Source organism: Crocodylus siamensis, chromosome 1 (genome assembly GCF_052110815.1).
Source record: "Crocodylus siamensis isolate JL-2025a chromosome 1, ASM5211081v1, whole genome shotgun sequence".
Lineage (NCBI taxonomy): Eukaryota > Metazoa > Chordata > Crocodylia > Crocodylidae > Crocodylus > Crocodylus siamensis.
Window position 1 is genome coordinate 122,304,910 of NC_143395.1, and position 22,562 is coordinate 122,327,471.

Here is a 22,562-nt window from a genome sequence, read left to right on the forward strand (position 1 = left end):
ACACCTCCACCCCCTCCAAAATGCATAATATGTAAATTGCCTCAAAACCAATGACACTTTAAATTTAAGTACCCAGTATATTTATTTAAATGTTTCTGTACCATGTGCTTGTTACTGTAAGAGAGGTGCCTAATTATGAATTAGAGACCTTTTCATCATCAAGATTCAGATGCTGGCTGGCTGAAATCTAGTGCTTTGATCTGTTGCCAGTTGCCGGGGTAGCGACTGGCAACTTGGAAACACTGCAGGGGGTGAAGTGTTTTGTCCTTGCACTACCATGATTAGGAGCCTTTTGTTTCATAAGAATGAACTCTCGGTGGAGTCAGACTGCCTCTGGACCAATTGACTTGCCAGTTCTAAAAAACAACAGGGAGGGGTGCTATAAAATCCAGTTAATAAGCACCATGCTACATGGTATGAACATACGTAATAGTTTTAAAAAGCCATGTTTACTTCTGCTTGCAAATATAGTGGAAACAAAGCAGGCCACATCTTTTTCTGCATTGGCCAGTTCTTTTTTGCAAAAGCAGAGGAAATAATTGTGGCAATCATTCATTTATTGAAGGTAGCTAATGAAACAATGGACGGATGTAGCTTGGTGCATATTAAGACTGATGTTGAGGATTGTTAACTAGTTGATGCTTCCCCTACTTGAAATCCATAAACACAGCATAGAGTACATCTCAATATATTAATAGCAAAGTTTAATGGAAAATAGGCGAGTGTGCTTTTTTCTTTTAATGTGCCATTCCCTGTTTTAATTGATACTCTGAAGCTTTTCAGATGAATGATTGATTGCAAAAGACTATCTTGTGTCATTGACATTAAATACGTGACACAGGCCAGAAACATGTGGAAAGATTTCTTGATAGGGACTAACATAACAGTACCTGTATAGAGCTGCATGCAGTGACACATGCTGAATGAAGTGATGGCTAGTTGAACGTGTCAGGAGAATATTTATTTATTGTCTATGCAGCCTTTGTTTAACGTGGTATAACCAGATAGAGGAATATATTATCAGAGGGAGATCATTATCCTGGAAAATTTGTGGATCATTACTTCTTTTGGTCAACATATCTTCTTCTTTTCCTTTTGTTTCATGATGGTCTTTTATTATATTTTTACAGTAATCAGTAAGCTGTGTTTTGAAATAATTTAAATGCCCACTTTTTCTTTGAAGCCTCTCCAGAGGTGTCTTGAGTTTATTACCTTTTTGTTCTCTTAATTTCTGAAATATTTGAGAGAGACTATTCTATTTGTGTAATTTGTGATGATTGAGAACTTCATTTTATTTCTAATAATACTGTTTCCACATATACTACTTTGAATCCTACTTTAAAGTGTAAGCAACAATTTTTTGGTATATATTGGCTGCTCTGTGGCTTGGTTCAACAACAAAATCTGTGGGAGTTTGGCTTGAAAAGAATTGGCCCCGATTGATTAAACTCCCTGATTAATTAAACAACGTGTAGAAGATCTGAACAAGGGTTAGTTTTCTGTTTCAGATAACTGTGTTTTTAATATTGCATAAAAGGCGGTTTTTTAACTGAACGAAGTTTGTAAGGAAGTAGTAGTTATACAAATAACACCCAGCCCAATATACAGCATATAGAATATAGGTAGGAGAAATGGAAACACTCATACCTGTTTAGGAAGCACTGATTTTTGCAAAATGTGATTGTTAAAGGGCATAAAGCAGGGAACACATGACACACAATCACTGGGTGGGACAACAGGTGATGTGTGGTTTGCCCAGTGAAGCGGATCAGCTGTGCTGGGATGTATCCTGGCACTGCTGATCTGTTTCCTTTTGGGATGTCTGTATTTCTAACCTTAGTTTCTGATCTTATTTTATAGCTGCTAATTAAACTAAATCTCATAATTGCTTTTTACTTGTTTAAAACATAGTTGCTTTACTTGAAATCTGCTTAAACAGATTAGTTTAAATCATGAATTTATTATGTTTGGGTTTTTTTTTTCTTTCTGTCTGATAAACAGAGCCTTCCTGACTGCAAGGCAGTTCCTCAGGAATTCCTTTATTGTGAATTCAGATAGGGCAGTGATGAATAACTCAGGGCAAAGGACACTCTAAGCTGTGAACCAAATTGATTACTTAAGTCTCCTAGTTAACTTCTTTAGGGTAATTATGGACAGGATGAGTAACCTCTGAGGCAAAGGTGGAGCCTGTCTCCTGCAAGGAAAGAGTCTAGCTTTTATCCCTTTCTGTGGTGTTTTCTTTAAACACTTTTTTTATTGTAGAGAGCTAAAATTGTTTTAAGAATTGAGGGGTTGTACAAAAGACCAAGATAAGGAATCCTCTGCATTGCTATGTCACATCATGTGTTTGTGTAGAGATAATGCACCTTCATGTAAGGAACTTCCCCATTTGAGTTCTTGGGGGTTTCATCATGGTGTCTCAACCTGCCTGTGTGTTTTCCCCAAACTCTCCTTTATCTGAACCCTGACGGCATATTTCTGCAGGGAGCTGAAGCTATGCACTTGCTTTGGTTTGCCCGTTATATCTGTCCCTCATTGCCAATATCTCTGATATGCATATAGGGCGTTAACTGTGAGCCATTATCTACTCCCGATTTCTCCCATAGTTTTTCAGACATGGCTTGAAAGCCATCTGCTTTGTAAAGCAGCTGTTCCCTGCTTCCTCCCCTCTTCTGCTGTAGCAGACACCCCATAATGTATGAAGACCATGCCATCTGGTGTAAAGGACTAGAAAGAATCCCATTAGTTCCTGAGAAGAGAGAAGCTGGTTCGGAGAGGCTCCACATTTTTCTGCCACCTTCGTAAGTTTTGTTGCCTTTGTTCATCTTTCCATCTTCCTCAGTGATGAACAGTAGCAGAGGACAGTAGTGAGACTAAAATTTGATAAAATACCTGATAAGCCTAGTATAGTTTCACGAACACTTTCTGTTGTTGTTTTCTTTTTAATAAGTGCAATATAACATTATAAAGGTATCATTTTAGAATGCATCTGAACAATATTAACATCAGCATAATTTGCAAAAGTACATATAAAAGAGATGCTCATTGTAGTGTTTGGAATTGTGTAATGGATGGCATTTCCTTTTTAACAGGAGCAAGCATAAGGGTGGAATAATTATTGAAGGTCATTCAGTATACCTACAAATATTTCCTCCAAAAAAAAGTCTAATTTAAAACCAGTATATTTCCTGATATTAGGTGAAAGGTTAAGATGAATCAAAACTATAATTTGTTAAACCAATTTCACTCAGCTCGGCTACATTTTTTTTCCTTCCTTCAAATATTCTTTCCAAGATTAAATAATACTAACATCCGTTTGGTTTTATTTGAAAAAGCAGCCCAAGGCTTCCATTGGTTTAGTATGCAAGAGGAAGGAAATGCCATCCTAAGGTAATAGCAGTGGATTGTGAAACGGGAATTGGTGTGTAAATGGGGGATTGTTCTCATCATCCTTCCATCACTGATTTTTTTTTTTTTTTTTTTTTTCCTTGTGCAAACTCAAAGCACTTGGCAACCCTTGAATGAATGAACACTCTCATATCCCTTACAGCTTCTCTTGGGATTTATTTCTGAATAAAACATTATAGATTTTCTGTATCCTTTTTCAAAGTAAAAAAATGTTATCTCTGCCCTGTGAATTTGGGGAGATTGCTGCAGTCTTTTCTTCAGTAATCTGGATCCTTTTTTTTGGCATTAAGCAGGTGCTGACTGCAACATAGCACTGAGCACTCCAAAGACCACAACTTAGATTTGCACTGAGAGCATTGTGATATTCCCTGCATATTCAAGTGGGCAGTTAGTTATTCACCCCACTTGAGGTGTCTTTGAAGAGTGCTAAGGCTTTGAGGGTTATTTCAGCTCACCAGGTTAAAAATCATACCAGCATCCTAACTGTTTAGTAGGCATGGACTTGCTCTGTCTAAGTACTTGCTTCACTCTTTTTATGGTTATACCTTTGGAAGTAAGACTAGAAATACACAAGGCAAGAAGATATAAGGCAGCAGTTTTATTCAATGTTTTCTACCGACTGTTGACAGATCATTACATATGCCCGAGGTGCAATTTTTAGCCATAGTTTCCTGTGTGGTTTTCCCCTTTTTTATGTCAAGTTTGAGGATACTAGCAAACACCTAAAGAAACATTATTTAGGTAAATGACTTTTTCCTTAACCTGAACAAACCAAACTGAAATAGACTTCCTTATTACTGCTGCTTATCAGACTGACTGATTTATCAGTCTTACTCAGACTGGGCAGGGGATTGTGTTAGTTCTTGTGGGTAATGAAGTCTTGATCTTTGGTTTTCTGAACTAAACATTTTCCTGGAGTTCATAGTATCGGCACCAGAGGATACTGTTTTGTTTAAGCGGACAGGTGTGAAGGGGGAAATGGGATTGGTCATGGTTTTCTAATTGAAGCTGTTACTATCCAAACTCTTAATATATTTTTTTTAAAAAGGCAAAGAAACTGGCCATCAGCATGCATATTAATAATCCTAATATGTCATTTGAAAAGTATCCTCAGTATCTTTTGAGAAATTCAACATCCCCCAGTAAAGAAATGCCATAATTTAAAGTTGCTTCAGCCACAATTTGACCACTGACTATCCTGTACGTTTTGGAAGTTTGGAAAGGGATTTTAGGTTCCAAGATGAAAACCTTGGGAAGGGGTGAGAGAGGAAGAAACCAAACCACTCCAGAATACCCAGTAGCCCTATGGCTCATGCATTTCATTGCAAATGGGATACTGTGTTCCAGAATCTCGTTCAGAGCAGGTACCTGATCTTAGGTTTCCCCCCCGCACACATTAAAGGAACATGGTTATTCCAGAATGTATTTGACTTGTGCTTTTCACTTAACTAGAAAAAAAAATAAAAATTGTTTTCTTTGTCAAGATGAATGGGAAATTATTGAAGTCTCAAAGTTTTGTGGGAAAACTCTCACCCAGTTTTTTATCATAATGCCATCTTATGCTGAGAATAGGAGCATCATGGCAAATTATGCTTGTTCTGAGCCTTTCTGGACAGGGCAGGGTATACATCTAAATAATAATTTACAGTAATGTGCGGCATAGTAAAGTTAACATTGCAATAGCAAAATTAACTGTTGGAATTACCTGCTTTCTGTCTGCATCATCGTTCAAAACGAAGCTGGCAGGAGTTCTGGGAGGTGGGGGGTGCACACATAGTAACTCCTTTGCTGTTTTTGTTTTTAGGAAACGCACAGGGGTGAGTTATTAAGAAAGGAAGCAAACATGTGGATACAATGCCCTTGTGTAGTTCAGTTTTTCTAGTTTTTTCCCCACTTTCACTTCCCTGTAGGGTCAAGCAGGAAAAAGAAGAGCTATGGAAACAAACACAGACAAAAACAACAAAAGCAGGGTAAGGAGCCGATGTAGAGTTGTTAGGGAAAGCCTTTGCAGTACACAACAAAAAAAGTTGGTGTTGGTCTTACAAAAATGTGGAATTCATGTATATTCCTGAGCAGCTTACCTGTTAATGGACAAGTTAGTGTATTCATTCAAATCTAAGATGACCCAGAATTAACATGACCCCCCCAGTAATTACATTTTATACATGGAAAACTTATAAATCTCCCTACCACTACAGGGGGCAGGCAGTACAGGGCAGGTGTTTGGGGAAGGCCAACAGCTTCCCTTCTGCTTGGCCTGTCCCTCTGCCTGCCCTCCCCTCCTCACCCCCTGCAGCCTTGGTCTCCCTCTTTCCTCTCCACCTCTGTTCCCCCTCCTGCCCTTTTCCCCAGCTTCTGTTTTCCGAGTTGCCCCTGTTCCCTCTGTCTCTGCTGTGTCCTCCCCTCCAGCCTCTGCTTCCCTTTGCTCCACACCAACATGCTTCTTCTATGCTGCAGCCTGGGACACTGAGCTAGAGCGCAAGCCCAGCCCAGCCCAGCCCAGCCTTCATAGCAGCTGTGCAAGCTGCACGCCACTGCTATGGAGTCACCCTGGGGCTGTGCTTAGGCATACTCGGTGCCCCAGGCTTCGGCATGCGTGGAGCCTGCAGGTACCAAGCAAGGTAAGCAGGGGAGGGAAAAGGACGGGGAGCAGAGGCTGCTTGGGGTTGGAGGGAAGATGTGGGGGTATAGAGGCCTTGGAGGGGGAGAAAGGGGCAGGCAGCAACTGCAGCTATGGCACTGACCCCAGTTAGAGGCTGGAACCCAAGCAACTGCCTTCCCCCAAAGCTTACCTTCCCACCCTTGGGGGCTGGGGTAGGGAGTTTTCCGACAGAGGTGCAAAGCATCTTGAGGTGCTGGGGGACTGAGAGTTAACTTGACTGTGGAGGGGAGCTGGGACAGAACTTCAGTAAACCCATTTAATATAAATCAGTTAAGTCTGATACTGTATTCATCTAGGTTTATCATAAACTGGTTTGGGCCATTTTGAAAGTGGTTTATTTGCACTGAACTTCTGCTGTGTTACAGATTTGAATCACTGATCACTTATATCAGTTTATGCATAGTTTCTGTCCCTAGCTCTATGGACTTCAGGCAGGTTAGGATCATTATTAAAATATGATCAATATTATTTAAAATAATTAGTAAGAGTGGTGAAATTTAAATTTATTTCTGGTCATTATTAGACTGAATCTGTTTTTTTGTCCAGATGTTTTGCATGAGAAAAGCACTTTCCAAACTCAATTGGCTCTAGCATTCTGAGACACCTGTGTTCTGTGGCAGTATATGGTTGTACTTGATCATAATTTTAATCTTGTATATAGTTAAAACACATTTTAATAATGGAGTGACCATTCTTGGTCACACTCACAAGTTCTGAAGTTGCATCTTCCCAGGTGTGAAAAGCCATGACTTTATATCCTAGTTGAGAAACAAATAATGCTGTGTGCAAATCTTTAATTGTATAAATTTAATGTGCAAATATGGGTGTGCATGCTCAGGGATATAATTTGAGCAACTGTTGACCACGCTTTGTGTAGCTTAAGCTGCGAAGGCTAATAGGGTATATTAAAGGAAGATTACACTTCTTTTTAAAATGACTTGTTATAATTTGCTCTTTGCTACCATACAAAATAATCCTGTTAGGAAATATGCATACCAATATAATGAAAATGCTTGTAAAATTTGGGCTTTAATGTCACCCTGCAGTTGTTGCATCTCTTAAGGGAAGTGTAAATAAGCCTCAGTGATTTCCTAAACAGGAAAGCTTTCCTGAATTATGGTTTTAGGCACTACAGTTGTGAATCTCTCAGCCCTCAGTGAGTGAACCAGTTCTGGTGTATGTTTTCAAAAGCCAGGATAGCTATTACATGTGAAGTTTCATGGCAGTGCTTGAAGAGAACCAGGGCAGGAAGTTGGCTCTGAGTGCAACATTTTTTTTTTCTGGCTCTTTGGGAAGGGAAGAAACTCTGTACTAAGACAAAGAGAAAGGAAAGGATTTCAGATATAAATGAATAATAATTCTTTCAAAAGAGAAACATTTGTGGGGTTTTTTTAGTCTTCCCTGAGAGATAACTACCATAATGATGATAGAAAACCTGAAACAAAGCTATATCCAATAATAGTTTTATTTTTACTCTTCCATTTTGGTACTTTTACTGACTCCTATTACAGAAGGAGTTGAAGTTCTTTCATTGAATCATAGCAGTAGGGTCAGAAGGGACCTTGTAGATCTTCAAGTCCGACCCCCTGTCTGGGCAGGAGAAAAAACTGGGCTCAAATGATCCCAGCTAGGTAGGCATCAAGCCTCCTCTTAAAGAACCCCAGTTTAGGAGCCAGCACCACTTCCCTTGGAAATTGGTTCCAGATCCTAGTTGCCCTAACTGTGAAGTAGTTCTTATGAATGTCTAATCTAAACCTCCTCTCCAACAACTTGTGGCTGTTATTCCTTGTTATGCCAGGGGGCGCTAGGGGAAACAAGGTCTCTCCCAAACCCTTCTGGTCCCCCCTAGTGAGTTTATAGGCAGTCACCAGGTCCCCCCCTCAGCCTTTGCTTGTGAAGGCTGAACAGGTTCACATCCCACAGTCTCTCATTGTAGGATCTGTCCCGTTGTCCCTGGATCATGCGGGTGGCCCTCCTCTGGACCCTCTCCATGATGTCACATCCCTTCTGAAGTGGGGCGCACAGAACTGGACAGAGTACTCCAGCTGTGGCCTGGCCAGTGTCATGTAGAGGGGGAGGATCACCTCCTTGTCTCTGCTAGAGATACACCTGTGGATGCACGACAAGATCCAGTTAGCCCTGCCAACCGTGACCTTGCATTGTCAGCCCATGTTCATCTTTGAGTCCATAATGACTCCAAGATCCCTTTCTGCCTCCGTGCTCTCAAGAAGGGAGTTTCCCATCTTATAAGTGTGCTGCTGGTTGCTGCTGCCCAAGTGCACCCTGCACTTGTCAGTATTGAAACGCATCCTGTTTTTGCTAGCCCACCCCTGTAACCTATCCAAGTCTTGCTGCAGTCTTTCCCTCCCTACTAGCGTGCTCACCTCACCCCAAATTTTGGTACCATCAGCGAATTTAAACAGGTTGCTTTTCACCCCATCGTCCAAATCGCTGATAAAGAAATTGAACAGCGCAGGCCCAAGGACTGCCCCTGGGGGACTCCACTGCCCACTTCTCCCCAGGTCGAATATGACCCATCCACCACCACCCTCTGAGTACAACCCTTCAGCCAATCTGCAGTCCATCTGATTGAGTAGGTATCAATGCCACAGTCAGCCAATTTTTTTTAATGAGGACGAGGTGAGAGACGGTGTCAAAGGCCTTGCTGAAGTCCAGAAAGACTACATCAACGGCAACACCTGCATCCAATGCGTTTGTGACCTGATCCTAAAAGGCAATCAGGTTGGTCTGACATGACCTGCCCCTAATGAAACCGTGCTGGTTGCCCTTGAGCATCATCTCTGAGGCCGGCCCATCGCAGATGTGCTCCTTGATGATCTTCTCAAAGAGTTTCCCTAGGATTGAGGTAAGACTGATGGGCCTATAGTTGCCCGGGTCCTCCCTCCTTCCTTTTTTAAAGATCTGGACTATGTTGGCTATCTTCCAATCATCTGGCACCTGGCCCGAACACCACGAGCACTCGTAAAGCTGTGCCATGGGCCCTGCAATAACCCCTGCTAGCTCCCTCAACACCCTGGGGTGGAAAGCATCTGGACCCGCTGACTTGAACACGTCCAGCCCCTCCAGAAGCTCTCTAACCCAGTCTTCCCCAACCTGAGGTCTGGAGGCATTCCCCTCGAGTCTGTCTTGCATCATGGTGGGGAAGTCCCGGTCCCTGCCCAAGAAAATGGAGGTGAAGAATTGGTTAAAGAGGTCTGCTTTCTCCTCTGGTGCAACCACCAGATTGCCCAGAGGATCTTGCAGGGGCCCCACATTTCCTGGTGCTTTCTTCATCCTCCCTATATATTTGAAAAAGGACTTTTTGTTATCTTTGATTTTGGACACAAGTCCTAGCTCTATGTCTGCCTTAGCTTTCCTGACAGCCCCCCTACAGCCCCGAGCAGAGGAGGTATACTCTTCTTTGGAGATGGCACCCCACTTCCACCAGGTGTACGCTGCCTTTTTGCCTTGATGAGCGAGGGGGGCTTACGGGCACTCCTGCCCCCCTTGCTTTTTGTTGGGATGGTCACCGCTTGGGCCCTGAGTATTGTCTCCTTAAGGAATGACAACTCATCTTGGGCACTGCTCTCGAGAACCCCAGTGCCACTCCCACTAATCTCAACTTGTTGAAGTTGGCCCTCTTGAAGTCTAGGGCTACTTGACACCCTGTACTGGATGGTGAATTCCAGCAAGCAATGATTGCTATCACACAGGTGGTCAAGGACCTGGGGGCCCCTTACCAGGTCATTGCCTGCGGCCAGGACCAGGTCCAACAGGGCATTTCCTCTGGTGGGCCTGTGCACTTCCTGAATTAAGTGGAGGTCCTGTATCTCGGCCAGGAACCTCCTGGAACAGTCCGACCTGGCTGACTGTTTCTCCCAGCAGATGTCAGGGTAATTTTAATCTCCCATGACAACTACATCCCTTGCCTTAAGTGCCTCTGCAGGCTGGCCTGAAAAATTCCCGGTCTAGCTCCTCCCCTTGGTTGGGGGGTCTGCAGTAGACCCCCACCGTTAGATCCCTCTTCCCACGGCCCCCTTGTATCTTGACCCAGAGCACTCCCGCTTGCCCCTCTGACCCCATTTTGCTGGCAGAGGATGTGTATTGCTCCTTGACATAGAGGCTTTACAGGTGGGATAGAGAAGGAAGGAAAGACGGGGGTGTGGCGCTCTAATGGTAACTGCCCAGTCATGGGATGAATCCCACCATGTTTCTGTAATCCCTACTATGTCTGGGTCTGAACTGGCGATTCTGAGGGTGAGTTCCCCATACTACGAGCATTGGTGTATAGGCATTTAAAGCCTTGCATAGCTGCATGTGCCACCCCCCTGATTTTCTGTCTGGACCCCTGTTTCCTACCCGGGCACTCCTTGCATTTGTCACCTGTCTTGCTCAGGTGGTGTCTCCTCTTCTTCCTGCGGCCCCCTCCCCCAGCAATGCTAGTTTAAAGCTCACTGTATGAGATCAGCCAATGAGATGTGACTTTCTGGGATTTTTTCTATTCATGCAATATTATCTAACCTTTATGCCACTATGTTAAGTGTCCTGTAAAAACTTTTGGGTTTGTTAGTAGTGGAACTTAAAGTGCAGACAGCAAAAAAAAAAAAAAAAAAAGTCATTTTTTTAAGATATGGGATATAACAATTATTCCTTTTGGCAGGGCCAAAATCAGGCAGACACTATATTGAATATTGCCACGCATTTTGTCTCAAGTACTGTGTCAATAGTTGGGGTCTTTATGATGCCTTCCATTAGGAAGAATGATTAGAAGAATCTGGAATTTCTTTGATAGTGTCAAATTTTACATATATGTCTATTTAAAGTTCTGTTTCTATAAAGAAATTTAATAACAGCAATGAAGCAACCAGTCAGGAGGCTGGCTGCCCAGCCTGTTTCTAGCCTGCACCTAATCAAGTGTTCTCCCTTGTCTCTCTCAGGGTCATAATACCAGTGCTCCTTGAGCCATCCAAGGATTGTGTCTATCTTTTCTATGTACTTCCTTAGTATTTTTGGTTGAATGGTTTTATGAAACCCAAACACCAAAACAACAACCAATGAACATGTAGCTCAGCTTCTTGAATGGCTTTGATTTGTAGTCTGAGTTTAGGATGGCAGTTTAACTTCTTTTTACACTTATACTGAAAAGGGGCAAATGCTATGTCCACCAACTTCAATAAGATATTGCCCAGCATTCTGAATAACTATATTCTTTTCCCTTTTGATTTCTACTGGGTCATAAAGTTGGGCATAAAGTTAAGCATGTGCAAAAGAGTTTGCAAGATCAAGGCTGCTATATCGAGTGAAACTGCCTTACCATATGGTCAGTTCTCTAATGTTTTCCTTGTGGCAGAGCTAGCTGGTTTGCTAAGGATTACTTACATTTTGAAAATGTTTATTTTAATCCATCAAATGACTCATGTATGTCTAAACTGAGAGAATTAGAGACATGAATTCATCACCGCTGTGACTATGAATGAGTGTAAACAAAGAATTTATCCTGCCCTTAAGGGTTTTTCTGTTTAATCTTTGTTCTTCATTTTCAAAGTCTGGTGTGTTCTGTTCTGCTTAAAATAACTTTTTAAAATCTAAAGTAAGATTTTAAGATTAGTGCTAAATGTTTTAAATTCATTCACTTTTGGGAATACCACCTTGTTAGGAAGTGAGTATGTCATGGTAGGACTGCTGCTTCATCCATGTTTATAATACGAGTGTAGTGCCTTTCACAATGAGGCCCGAATACTGGTTGGACAGAATACAGGCATAGCAGTAAATATATATATTTATTGAGGCTGCTATATATAGATAGGCCATAACATTAAATAATGCTTCCTGCTATACTTATATTCTACTCAGGGTACCTGATCAGTAATGGGGCCTCATTGTGCAAGGCACTATACTTGCATTATACACATGGATAAAGTAGAATACAAATACAGCAGTAAATAATTGAAGCCCCTATGAACATTTGATGTTATACGCTGCATTATTTGATCCACTGATGTGGGGGCACAGCAGGCATTTGAGTCTACTTCTAGGCATGCTGCCTTGGTGAACATGGGAGTGAGTTAGCCTGTTGCTTGAGAGAGCCTGTTTGAGGTTGTGGGGGTGGGGGCTGCCTGCAAGCCAGGACAGTTTGTTCCTCATAGCTATCTTGAAATGATCATTCTTTTCCAGGTTGTACATCATTATTGGTGCAGCTAAGGTGCTCAAGCTAATTACAGGGCAAAGTACAGATAGTCAAAAGCCTGAGGCTGAATCAATTCAATTTTCTCAGGTTAGTCCAGGTTGTGTAGATTGAACTGATAAGCAAATGAACAGACATTCACTTTTCATTCTGGAAATGCAGCCACGTGCCTGCAGAGGCTCGGGCCAGAAGCTGGGGGGGTGCTAGAGCATGGCTCCTTGCTCAGCAGGAGCAGACAGCGTGGGCCAAGGCTAGCCCACCCACCTTGCAAAGGGAGCCTATGTGGGGGAGGTGCAAAGCATTCTGGGATCCTGGGAGATTGAGTTGAGTTGAATGTGCAAGGGATCTGGGACAGAAGTTCAGTACACCAATTTAACCAATTAAGTCTGATACTACATCCATCCAGTTTTATCTTAAACTGGTTTGGGCCATTTTGAAAGTGGTTTATGTCTACTGAACTTCTGTTGTGTTATGGATTTTGAGCCAGTTTCCAATCACTTATACCAATTTGTGTAATTTTTCTCCCTAGCCTAGGTGACAACCAGAGGGATTCTGTTTTTCTGTGTCCTGGGGCTGGAGTGAGATCTGAGTCTGGCCTTATTGATTTGATTGGTTACAGTTTGGAATTGGATTATAATTGTAGGAAACCTTGCTCCAGATCCTTAAGGTGTTCATCCTGGTTGGTGGGATCAGAGCATGCTATGGTTGTAATGTACAGTTTGGCTGTAAACTATGGGTCTAGTGGTATGCTTAGGGTTAAATCAGGTGGGGTGAAGGTACCTGTGGTGGTGAGTTGGTTTCTGATATCATGTGGTGGCAATATGGCCATTGCAAACCTTCATTTCGGTGTCTAGAAAATGCATGTGCTGGGTGGAGAGTTCCAGAGTTAGTCTGATGGAGGGTTAGAAGTTATTGAAGTCCTGGCCTGTGCTCTAAGCTTCTCCTTTTCACAGCATCTGACAAAGTGAGCTTGAGTTCATGAAAGCTTATGCTCTACATATATTTTATTTAGTTAAGCTATAAAGTGCTTATCTACCTTACCCTGTGCGTGACTTCAGACTAATACAGCTAACTCTCTATTCTCTGCTGTGAATAAAGTTACCCACCTGCTGAAGCATTTGCAGATTTGGGCCTCGGCTGACTATATTTAGGAAATAGTGAAACTGATAATGCAAAAAGAGAAGTAGTGTCAAATGAACAAAGTGAACAACTTGAAACGATAAAGAAAACAGCTGCTTCTCCACCTTATCTGTTATGGTTCAATTGTTAACCTTTTACACTGAATAATAACTTAGTTCATGAACAGCAGCCTTGACTTACTAGAATTGCTCTTGGTGTCAGGCAGTATTCAGGGTCAGTAAGGGGTTCTCACTCTATCTCAGAATTGTTTGTTTTGGGGGTTTTTTTTGTAAGTGTTACTTGTAACAATGGTGCTTTAAAAGTCAGGGAAGTGTGACCTTTTTAAAACCAATATCTCTTTTTAAAATGTATGATACCATAGTGTCTGCCAGATTTGAGCAAATGATGTTTGTATTTGGTTTGGCCAAGTTTAGTTTCTTATAATGTTTCCTCAACCCTAGCCATGACGTGGATTCTCCTTTATGGGGATAAACTATTTTTTCATTTGTTATTTTGTTTGGATTTCTGCATGGCTACAGCACCCAACATAATACACTGTAACACAGTGTAGCAGAAGATGGAAGGGGAATACTGAGCATCGTAGAAGAAACTGAAAGAGGTTGATTCTTCTAATCCCAAGAGAAGAAAGAGGAAAGAACAGCTCAATAACCATACAGCAATAATGCCAATAACATTGCTGTTTATAGACTGCTGCGGAAAAACTGCAGAGGACTTTGCATAGCATGAGAGACCTAGTAATCTTGTATAAAAAGGGAAGCAAAAATACAAATGTGTGTCCTGGAAGGAGGGCCACCCTCACACAGCATATTTTCAGTATAACTCCTGAGGAATTGGATATTGTGGTTATTTAATAGTGGGGATGTCCACAGAAACTTTCTTGGATGTTGATAGATACACTAGCTCATGTTATACAATTTCCAGACATGTACCTCACCGCACCATTATATGTAAAGGCCTTTACATGTATTTTATTGGCTGTGAGGAGCACTTTTTGTATGTTGAAAAAGTAGGTGGAAATAAAAGGTCCTATTCTCTATTAACTTGCACGTGTGTATTCATTTATTTTAGTACACAAAGGGGGCAAAGTGCTGTCAGACCTGTAGGTTAACATTTGCCAGCCAGTTTACACACATTCTGCATTGGCACAAAAGACTACACAAGATATAGGATATCAGAGAAACGGATCCAATAAGGTTTACTCAAAGGAATGAACTTTGCTTTCAAGTGACTTCTGGGGAATAGTGTTTGGGGAATGCACAGACAGCTATTTGTGGACATTTGTCATTTTCTGAAGGATGTCAGGACAGATGTGCATTAACAAATGCCTGAGAGAAAAAATGTGATTTTTTTCATGTTTCACTACTTTTCTTTTCTGCTCTCCGAGTGCCTAATGATAAACTTCTCAGGGATAAACTCTGTCTTTGCTAGCCCCACATCTGCCACAGTCGTTTGTAGGCAAAAACAAAAGTTACCAAATTCCTGTTACCAAGTGGACTCTGCCTATTAGCCAGAGTTGTTAATGAAACCTGGAGAGGCCCAACAGTGAGAGAAAAGGGCAATGCACTCATGAGAAACTAAGTTTCCCACTGCAGTTCCCGAGATGTTGGGATTCCTGCACCAGGACTATATATCTTAATCTTTCATAAGTGCCTGTAGCTACAGATTAAATGTTAAGCCGATCACCCCCACTTCCCTTACCTCCCCCCCCCCCCGCTTTTACAGGGGCTGTTTACTTTATTGTGTGGTGGGGAGGGGGTCTGCTACATTCTGCTATAATCTGTCATGTCCTCCAGAATGTGGTCAACGAGCGTGGCAGTCTGGTTCTGCTTCTCACCTCCGGCCTTCAATATAAATAATTCCAGTTCTTGTCTTTGGTGGCGGTGTTTGCTTTGCTGAATGGCAGAAAATGTAAAATAGGCATAATTCTTGGTGGTTTGGCTGTTGTTCACAGGGTCCTAACAGTAACAGTGAAATGGATTTCGATTATTTAATTCTTTTGTATTTTGGCAAAGTTGCAAGGAATAGCAGACGCATCAAACCTCAAGATGTTTGTCTTTTTGCAAACTCAGGCAGACATCTCAGCTTAGGTTTGTCCTTGGTTCACATTTGGGAAGTTATGTTTACTACCATGGCTAAAAACTGTATGCTGAAATGAAAGGTTAGTCCGGGTTAGTGAAGGCATAATCATTCTGAATTATTCAGAAAATGTTGGTTTAACCCCTGACTGGGGAAGGCTCTATAGCTTCATAGGCAAGCTGACTTAAAAACCTGAAAAACTGTGGCAAGCTGTCTTTTAGAAGTACTGAACACCCACAGCTCTTTTAGAGTTGAACTGCACAGTGGAAATGATGGGTGCTAAGCACCTTAATTGGACCATATTTGTGTGTGTGTTCACGTGCATGCGCTTGGACTAAGGCTAGCCTGCCAGCCCTGCAAGAGGTGGAGGCGGGTGGGGGGAGGAGATACTTTGTACTTTGGCCGCTATCTTGGGTTGCTGGAAGACTCAGTTAACTTGAATCTGGAGGGGATCTGGGATGGAAGTTCAATAAAACAATTTAATCTTAATTATTTAAGTCTGATGCTACAGCCATCCAGGTTTATCTTAAAGCAGCTTTGGCCATTTTGAAAGCAATTTATGTGCATTGAGCTTCTGTTGTGTTACAGATTTTAACCAGTTTCCAATCGCTTCTACTGGCTTGTGTTGTTTCTGTCTCTAGCCCAAGTGTTCTGGGAGTTGAGTGCTCACCTCATATACTACACACAGTTATGTTGTATTGTATTGTATGTTATTTAAAAGGTAAATCTATTCTGCAGGCCATAGTTTTAGGTGGGATGTCAAAAATTAAAGATGAGCTTTCAAAACTATTGGTTTGATCCAAATTCTGCAGAAATCTGTGGAAGCTGGCTATATCTCAGGGGTGCTGCTATGTCAACAAAAATACGTCAAGAAACTGAAAGATAGCTTTATAAGGTAGGGAAGTGAGGATGCAATACTGTAAAAATCCTGCTAAAAATAGGCTGCTCATACCAAAAACATACTTAAATAAGTGCTTTTGGAAGGATGACTAGAGCAGTTAGAAAACCAAATTTACTTCTGCAAAGTGCTGGGGGTTGCAAGAGGCAAAGGACTTCCAAACCCTTCTTTGTAGGCTACATTTATTGCAAATACACTTTAATGCTGATGTTCATGATGAGCCATTATATATGGAAAAATGGTATAGGATTCCCTTAGGGCTTTGCATGGAAAGACTGAACCAAGAGGAACTTTAATTGCAAACCTCTCAGATGCCAGGGACCAGGAAAGAGCCATTAAGGCTGCCAGATCCAAATAAGATATCCTGTTTGAGGGCAAGAAAATCCTTTTTCTTCCCAGACCCAAACCCTGCAGCCCAAGCAAAGAGAAAGGAACTGGTAGTCAGGAGAAAATGTGAAACGAGATTCCACTGCTATGCTTGCTTTGTTTCACATGAAATCTTGAGTTACATGTAGGCAAACCATTCTGTCTTCACGGGCAAAGGAAATGAAGAATATGTGTCCCTGTTTTTGTCAGAGCGTGGGTGGGGGGTGTAGGGAAGGAATGTTACTACTTTTCCCTATGCCCTGCGGAAACTGTTGTAAGTTATGGATTTTATACAAAGTACCAAGAGACCATGCTCTAGTTGAGGAGCAGGAGAAAAGAGAAATAAAATGCCTCGTTTACATAGCCATTTTGAACTTTATCACATTGTGGTGTGCCCAAAGACTGCAGCCCATATCCACAATGATATTGAAGTATTATTGTAATCATTGGTGTCTTAGATGGCTTGGCAGGAGATAAGAACCTAAATATGGGCATAAATCAACAACGGGTTCCTTAATCAGCTTAGCTTTGGAGACGGTTCAACTGGGGAGATGCTACAGCACCAGTCACCAACCAGTGTCTCCCAATTGACTGGTTGATCGTGTCGCCTTTGACTGTTGATCTCAATCTCATGATCAGGAGCAGCAGAATGCACGTGGCTGGGCTGAGCCATGCCCCCTGCCACATGGGCTGGTCTGGGCGAATGGGATCCGAGCCTGGGCAGCTTGTCCAGGGGGCAGCCCAGGGACTGGGAGGGAGGTGGGGGGGCAGTAGATCCTGGATTGCCAAAAGTCATCTTCACCATAAAATGGTTGGAGACAACTGTGCTACAGGAATCTGTTTGTCCTGCAGTGGCAGCTTGAGTTGGTTAATGTATAAGGAGGACCTTCTCAAGTATCTTGGGCCCAGAGTGATTCTGAACATGAGATGGATGAGAAATGAAAGAAAATTATCTGAGTGGAGGAAATATGGAACACAGCTTGTAGAATGTCTAACAGCTTCTGTATCTCCAAGCAATGGATGTCATGTGAAAGGAAGATGATCAAAGGGTAGCTTTATTTCTGTAACTGGAAAAATTGAGAAGTGTATTCCACATAAAATTGAAATACATGTAAGGCGTGTTTTTAACCTGGGCTGTGACAGATGTGCGACTGAAGAGCCAATCCTGCCATGTTGCAGATGGTGTGGAGGTGAGGGGGTTGGAATAATCATTACTGAGGAGGTGACCTTTGAAGAAAGCCCCAGGAAAACCCCAAACTGCCGCTTTACATGGTAGTTAGAATGTGCCAAGCAAACAAGCTCCTTCATCCAGAAAAGTTTGCAGAGTCTGGGCATTGCCATGACTCTATGGATGGGTTTGGGAATCTAAAATCTCATGAGGAACCTGAGACAAAAAGATATGCCCAGCAAAATGTCAGAGGCAAGCAAGAATAGCACATGAAGTTTCCACTGTGGCACCAGCATGGCCTGAGAAAAAGATGAAAGAAAAGCAGTGGATTCTATCACCATGGAAAACTTAAAAAGCAGTAGCTAAGTGTGTGGAAAATGGACAAAGTGCAAACATATCACTGCTAGAAGAGGTCTTCATAGGGAGCAGAAGATAATGCTGCAGCAGCAGATGAATGGACTGCCAGTGTGAAAGCTAATGGGACACTTATTAATTTTAAGTTGAATACTGATATGTAAACTAATGCACTAGCAGACACAATGTTGGCAGAAACCATTTTTTCTTATATATTCTATGTATAAGAATATTATTTTTCTTCTGACATTTTTCTTTGTTTGGCTTTGTTATTTATCAAATTCTAATACTCCCATCTTTAATTACTACTTTTATATCCTTGTTAGAAAGTTTGCTTTAGTAACGCTCCAAGGCTAGGAAGATAAATTATACATAAACCAGTATAAGTGATAGGAAGTTGGTTCATATCTGTAACACAACAGGGTGAAATACAGATATTTGCAGAGTGTTAGGGGGAGGTTAAATTGGATCAAAATGGCTGCCCAAGATTGGGTAAATTGGGATGGCGGGGCTAGTGGGGGGTTGGGGGTCCAGCTGGAGCTGGAGGAGAGGTCTGCTGGGGGATGGGAGGAAAGTACAACCTGATACCTAGAAAATGATATTTAGAAGCTTGGTTTTAGGAATTGGCTTGTAGAGAAAGTAGATATGTATTAGAATAATGGTCCAGGGCAATGGCAAGTGTTAATTGGTTTCAAAAAGCCTGTTTGTGACAGTTTCCTTCAAGGCCCACTGTGTCTGGAAACAGCAGATATCATGTCTGAGGCCAACAGACAAATGGCCATACACAGGTTGAGAAATTAACACTGTGCTGCTATAACAATAGGTAGGGGACTCTGTTGCATTGGCTAGGTCAGCTGCAGAGCCCTTGGGATTTCCAGTTTTGGTGGACAGGCTGAATTAGGAGACTGGTAAATGTCCACATTAAGATGTGTGCATGTGATGGGTTTGTTCAAACAAAGGAATATGCTGACAGGACAGCATGTGGACAGTATGCTGGAGCAGATTCTCTCATGGGGGTGGCTAATCAACAATGCCTGGGAATGAAAAGGTATCACAGAAGAAAAAGGATACAGAAGGAGGGATTGCAGAGCATCTTGGGTTGCTGGAAGACTGAGTTAGCGTGAATGTGGAGGGGGTCTGGGACAAGTTCAATAAATCAGTTTAACCTAAATCAGTTAAGTCTGATGCTAAAACCATCCAGGTTTATCTTAAAGCAGTTTTGGCCATTTTGAAAGCAACGTATGTTCATTGAGCTTCTGTTGTGTTACAGATTTTAACCAGTTTCCAGTCACTTCTAGTGGTTTATGTGTAGTTTCTGTCTCTGGCCCAAGTGTTTTGGGAGTTGAGTGCTCACCTCATATGCTACACACAGTTCTGCTGGATTGCATGGTATGTTATTTAAAAGGTAGTATTTTCTTGATCTATTCTGCAGACCATAGTTTTAGGTGGAATGTCAAAAATTAAAGATGAACTTTCAAAGCTATTGGACTGATCCAAATCCTACAGAAATCTGTGAAAGCTGCCTATATATCAGTACTGTTGTGTCAACAAAAATATTTCAAGGAACTGAAAGATAGCTTTATAAGGTACGGAAGAACTGAGGGAGGAACCCAAGGCCACCATGAACAGAGGGCACACCATCAGCCTATCTCACCCAAACCCACAGTGCGGGGGGAGGGCATTTCCAGCCCCAGCCCTCAACCTCCAGGCTGCTGACATACAAGAAAGAACCACAGGGTGAAGTTCATATACTGGCCAGATGTACCTTCCATCTGTGACAGCCTTATGACTGGTAGATATAGACTTGATGGCATTATCCTGAGGAAAGGAAGGATGGAGAGCAGCAGAGTAAGAACTCTGAATTTCAGAAAAGCAGACTTTGACTCACTTGGAGAACTCATGGACAGGATCCCCTGGGAAGCCAGATTGAGATGGAGAGGAGTGTGGGAGAGCTGGCTGTATTTTAAAGAAGCCTTACTGAGAGTGTAGGAACAAACCATCCCAATGCACAGGAAGACTAGCAAGTACGGCAGAAGACCAGTTTGGCTTAGCAGGGAACTCTTCAGTAAACTAAATCACAAAAAAAAAAAGCTTATAAGAAGTGGAAACTTTGGACAAATAACTAGGGAAGAATATAAGAACATTGCTCAGGTATGCAGGGATGAAGTTAGGAAGACCACAGTGCAATTGGAGTTGCAGTTGGCGAGGGACGTGAAGGGTAACAAGGAGGGTTTCTACAAGTATGTTAGTAGCAAGAGGAGGATCAGAGAAAATGTGGGTCCCATACTGAATGGGACAGGATGCAGAAAAGGCTGAAGTGCTCAATGTCTTTTTTGCCTCAGTCTTCACAGGTAAGGTCAGCTCCCAGAATACTGCATTGGGCAGCACAGTTGGGGGAGGAGACAAGTAGCTCTCGGTGGTAAAAGAACAAGTTAGGGACTACTTAGAAAAGCTGGACATATACAAGTCCATGGGGTGGTTGGGATGCATCTGAGAGTGCTGAGGGAGTTGGCTGATGTGATTGCAGAGCCATTGGTCATCATCTTTGAAAACTCATGGTGATCAGGAGCAGTCTTAGATGACTGGAAAAGGGCAAACATAGTGCCTATATTTAAGAAGGGGGAAAAGAGAATCCAGGGAACTACAGACCAGTCAATGCCTGGAAAAGTCATGGAGAGAGCTTCAAAGAATCCATTTCTAAGGCCTTGGAGGAGAAGGTGAGTAGGAACAATCGGCATGGATTCACCACGGCAAGTCATGCTTGACCAACTTGATTGCCTTCGATGACTGGCTCTGTGGATGCAGGGAGACTGATGGATGTGGCATACCTTGATTTTTAGCCAGGCTTTTAATATGGTCTCCAACAACATTCTCACAGGCAAGCTAAGGAAGTATGGGCTAGAAGAATGGACTGTTAGGTGGATAGAAAACTGGCTGGAGCAGTGGGCTCAGAGGGTAATAATCAATGGCTTGATGTCTAGTTGGCAGCCGGTATCAAGTGGAGTGCCCCAAGGGTTGGTTCTGGGGCTGGTTTTGATCAATAGCTTCAACGACCTGGAAGGTGGCATAGAGTGCACCCTCAGCAAGTTTGAAAATGTCACCAAGCTGGGGGGTGTAGTAGATAGGATTCAGAGTGGCTTAGACAAATTTGGAGGATTGGGCCAAAAAGAATCTCATGAGGTTCAACAAGGACAAGTGCCAAGTCCTGCACTTAGGATGGAACAATCCCATGCACCAGTACAGGCTGGGGGCTGACTGGCTGGGCAGCAAGCTGAATATGAGCCAGCAGAGCGCCCTTGCTATTAGCCTTCTTAGCAACAGACTGGGCTGCATTTTTAGATGTGTTGCCAGTCAGCTGAAGAAAGTGATTATTCCCTTGTGTTCAGCACTGTCTTCAGTTTTGGGCCCTCCACTGCAGAAGGGATGTGGACAAATTGGAGAGAATCCAGTGGAGGGCAGTGAAAATTGGGAGGGTGCTGGGGTGCACATCTTCTGAGGACAGGTGGAGGAAACCGGGCTTATTTAATTTAGAGAAGAGGAGACTGAGAGGGGATTTAATAGCAGCCTTCACCTACCTGAAGGGGGTTTGAAAGAGCATGGAGTTAGACTATTCTCGGTAGTGGTAGAATGCAGAGCAAGGAGCAATGGTCTCAAGTTGCAGCAAGGGAAGTTTAGGTTAGATATTAGGGAGGATTTTCTCACTAGGAGGGTACTAAATCACTGGAACAGGTTACCTAGAAAGATAGTGGAAGCTCCATCCTAAAGCTTTGGCTGGGATGATCTAGTTGGGGATGGCCCTGCTTTGAGCAGGGTGTTGGACTAGATGATCTCCTCAGGTCCCTTCCAATCCTAATTTTCTGTGATTCTGTGATTCTTTTCTGCTGTCAGTGTGTATCGGTAAATTTTGCCTATTATTGAATGAAGTAGTCATGGTCGATTTGGGGGTTTGGGTCTGCCCAGGACAAGGTATCTGGGTCATAAATCCAGTGCCAACAGAACCTGTGAAGGGTGGGGGTGTAGGCATGACCCACGGGTGGGTTGGGAGGGGCTGCTGCAACCCAGGGGGGGCTGGTGCAATCCAGGGGGGATGTGGGGGTGGGTGTTACCTGCAGGTAGAGTGGGTTGGGCCATCGTGACCTATGGGTGGGGTGGGATTCTCCCCCAGCAAACCTACATCCCCATTCCTCCCATCCCTCCCCCACCAGAAGTCACTTGCTTGGCTCTGGCAGCTGTGGATGCTGATAAAAGCAGCTGCACACAGAGAAGCTTGTTGGATGGGGACTAAGAGGGCTGGCTGGCTGGTGGA

General features: G+C 42.8%; 1 protein-coding gene across 7 annotated transcripts in view; it reads left to right on the forward strand.

The window, feature by feature from the left end:
• Positions 1-22,562, forward strand: part of TIAM2 (TIAM Rac1 associated GEF 2) — a 272,880-nt gene that overhangs the window by 69,769 nt on the left and 180,549 nt on the right. The gene's annotated exons all lie outside the window — the stretch shown is intronic.